The sequence below is a fragment of the Peromyscus californicus genome, unplaced genomic scaffold (genome assembly GCF_007827085.1).
Source record: "Peromyscus californicus insignis strain IS unplaced genomic scaffold, ASM782708v3 Scaffold_5__1_contigs__length_169319896, whole genome shotgun sequence".
In the NCBI taxonomy this organism is placed as follows: Eukaryota; Metazoa; Chordata; class Mammalia; order Rodentia; family Cricetidae; genus Peromyscus; species Peromyscus californicus.
Genome location: NW_026294573.1, coordinates 102857244 through 102860789, shown reverse-complemented (window position 1 = coordinate 102860789; position 3546 = coordinate 102857244). Strand labels below are relative to the sequence as shown.

Here is a 3546-nt window from a genome sequence, read left to right as displayed (position 1 = left end):
AGGAAGTCTGAGGTCAAATTGAGGGAGTCAATTCTCTCCTCCTACCACATGGGTCCAGAGGATGAAACTCAGGTCATCAGTCCTGGTGACAAGTACCTTTATCTACTGAGTCATCTTACTGGACTCTGATTAGACTTTTTTGTTTTTCAGTTAAAGCATGAATACATATTTGTAGCAAGGTACTAGATGCGGTGGCCTACAATTTCATTACATTAGTGATGGAGACAATCAGGTCAGCTGGAGATGGAGAGAAGTGGAACAGAAGTACAGGGCCAGCCTGACTTACATAGAGATATCAAGGGTAGCTCAGTTTTCCCAACATTGTCACTGTCAGGTCTAACTGTCAGCAGGCCTGGTTTCTCTTAGGAGCTTTAAGAGAGAATCTGTGTCTTTTTACCACATTGCTAGCAATCCATGGCATAGATTCATCATCCAATGTTTGCCTTCATCTTCACAAGGTGTCCCCCTGTGTGTACCTCTGCGTCCAAGTTCCCCTTTTTACAAGAACTCTACTCATCTTGGATTGATTATGGCCTGTCCTAAGGAATTCATCTCAACTAGTTACATTCCTCAAATCTTATGTCCTAATAAAGTCACATGCTGAGGCCTTGGAGACTGGGGGCGGGGCATATAACTCAACATACAACACTAGGCCAAGACTTGAGCTGAACTGTCTTAAATGTGCTCAAAGAACCTATTGGAAAATCACATCATGCTAAGGGTAGCCAGGGAAACAATGTAGGAACTAGAAAGGGGGTCAATAAAAGGGCAGGAACTGCATAGAGAGAACAAAATAGAAAATCTGGAGCTGAAAAGTATAGCTCTAGAGGGAGTCCAATGGCTGATGTTAGAAGGCAGGAGACATAATTAGGGAAGTTGAAGGTAGGTTACTGAAATCACCCAATCTGAGGAGCAGAAAGAAAAGAGGTAAAGAAAATGAACAAAACCATAGGGGACAGCATCTACTACATTTTTTTTTTTAAGATTTATTTATTTATTATGTATACAACATGTATGACTACAGGCCAGAAGAGGGCACCAGATCCCATTACGGATGGTTGTGAGCCACCATGTGGTTGCTGGGAATTGAACTCAGGACCTCTGGAAGAGCAGTTAGTTCTCTTAACCTCTGAGCCATCTCTCCAGCCCAGCATCTACTACATTAATGTAGACATAAATGAGCTCCAAAAGAAGAGAGAGAGAAAGAGAAAGAATACATAAATGATCATCAAAATAGTCCTAGATTTTGGTGAAAGACATTAACATACATATCTAAGAAGTTCAAAAAGGTAAATTCAAAGGGCCCCACACCAAGGCAATTATAATAAGATTGTCAAAGACAAAGAGAACCTGAAAGGACCAATTGAGAACTAATTTATCACATACAAGGGATCTTCAGTGTGGTTCATAGCTGATTACTTATCAGAAACCATTGAGGTCCAGAAGGGATTATATATTTATATCAGACAATATATTTAAGGTGACAAGAAGACACAAACTATTAACCAAGAATTCTATACCTAGCACAACTATCCTTCAAAATCCATGGAGGAAGAATAAGACATTCCTAAACAAACAAAAGCAAAGAGAGGGGTCAGCAAGCTGACTGGGAAGACTAACAGAAACAGAAGCTCTGGTTCAGCAGGACACTCGGCCTCCATGTATCGGGTGGATTGCAATCAGGGCCTCTGCATGCACGGCACAAACTAAACAGGAGTCAAAAACAGTACTCTTTACAAAACAAAACAAGTGTTGGAGGGATGGGGAAACAAGAAAGTCAGCAGAATAGAGAAAACAAACTTGGAAATGGCAGAAGATTCTGCATTGTCAGTGATCATTTTAAACATAAGTGGTTAGACTCAGAAATTCAAAGAAAGATCGGCAGGATGGAGGAAAACCTGACATGCTCTTCACAGAGGCACTGTTCACATGTGGCCTGCTGGATGAGGACTACACACATTAGGGAGTGCAACCTGCTTTTCCTCTTCTCCCAACTCAAAGTTAATCTCTCCCCAGAACATCATTGTAGATGCATCCAGGATCATTGACCAAATATCTGGATGCCTACAGCTTAGTCAAATTGCTATATGAACTAATTATCGTCATGGGGTGTTGCAGAATGTTTCTCTTTAAACCCGTCAACATTCGCCTCATGTTTTGGAGGGCTCCACTGTTTGGTGGATATAATTGTCTCATTTTCATCAGTTGGCTCTTTTAGCAATATGTCATGTCCTTATTCATAGTACTAAATTTTAATTTTAATTTTTAAATCTTATTTATTTATTTATTTTGGGTTTTTGGAGACAGGGTTTCTCTGTGCAGCAGCCCTAGCTGTCCTGGAGCTTGCTTTGTACACCAGGCTGGCCTGGAACTCACAGAGATCTGCCTGCCTTTTGAGTTCTGGGATTAGAGGCTTGTACCACCACACCTGGCTCTTATTTTTATTTTAACAGTCCATGCAGGCTTTTTATTTATGTGTTTATATCTCTAGAAAAAGAATCCCGGGATTTCCCCTCCTGTGTGTTTTCGTCTTGTTTCTTCATGGTCTATGAAGCCAACTGAGGTTGTCAGTACATGAAGCCAAACTAACAGGATGGGAGCAGACTGTTTGGCCATTTTTTCTAGGTCTTTGAGTTGCAAATTGAATCTAGGGCTGATCACTTCACACTTGTTCAACCTGCCTCTGAGGTTCACAGTAATTTTACCAGCTCTGTGATCATCAATGATTTCAAATTCACCAATGTCACCATCATCATATTTAGGAATTGAATGATGACTTTGGAGCAGGGCCTGATGAAGACATGGCGTTTGCCTCTCTTCTTGGCATTGTTGATGCTCTTGAGAGCATCTGCCAGGACATTCATTTGCACCATGGTAAGGGCACAGAAAGATGGTGGAAAGAGGGTAAGAAGCACAAGTTTTTATTTTAAGTTGATTTCGTCTGATATTCATACAGCCAACCAGCTCTCTTTTTGTTACTATTTGTGTGAAATGAATTTTCCCAACCTTGCACTTTCAACAAAATTGACAAAAATTGAAACTGACCTAGAAGAAAAGAAAGAAGAGGTAAATAACTAAAATCTGAATCGAAAGTGGAGAAATTACTATTGAATTTATGTAAATTAAAGATTATAAGAAAGTACTCTAGACAATTAATTGCACAGCGACAGATAAACTAACATGGCTAAAAATGGATAAATTCTTAGAAACAAAAATTACCAAGACTGACACAAGAAAAAAAAGGAAACTATTGAAAGTCTATAACAACTAAACACACTGAATTACTAATTTAAAAACTAATCTTCCAATAAGTAAAGCTCCAAGACCAGTTGATTCCACTGGTGAAGTCTACCGAACACTTGGAGAAAAATTAACACCAGCTCCACTCAAAGTCTTGCCAAAATATTGAAGACATATTTTATGAGCATTCTTTGATACTGAGGCCCAAAACTAATATACTGAATGAAAAGAAGATGACAGACCAATATTCTTTATGAATATAGACAGGAAAATCCTGAACAAAATACTAGAAGACCAAATCCCACA

The 3546-nt window shown here is 39.3% G+C and overlaps 1 pseudogene; it reads right to left on the bottom strand.

The window, feature by feature from the left end:
* Nucleotides 1-2487: 2487 nt before the first annotated feature.
* LOC128097889 (40S ribosomal protein S15a-like) lies at nt 2488-2873 on the bottom strand (annotated as a pseudogene).
* Between the last annotated feature and the right edge of the window lie 673 nt (nt 2874-3546).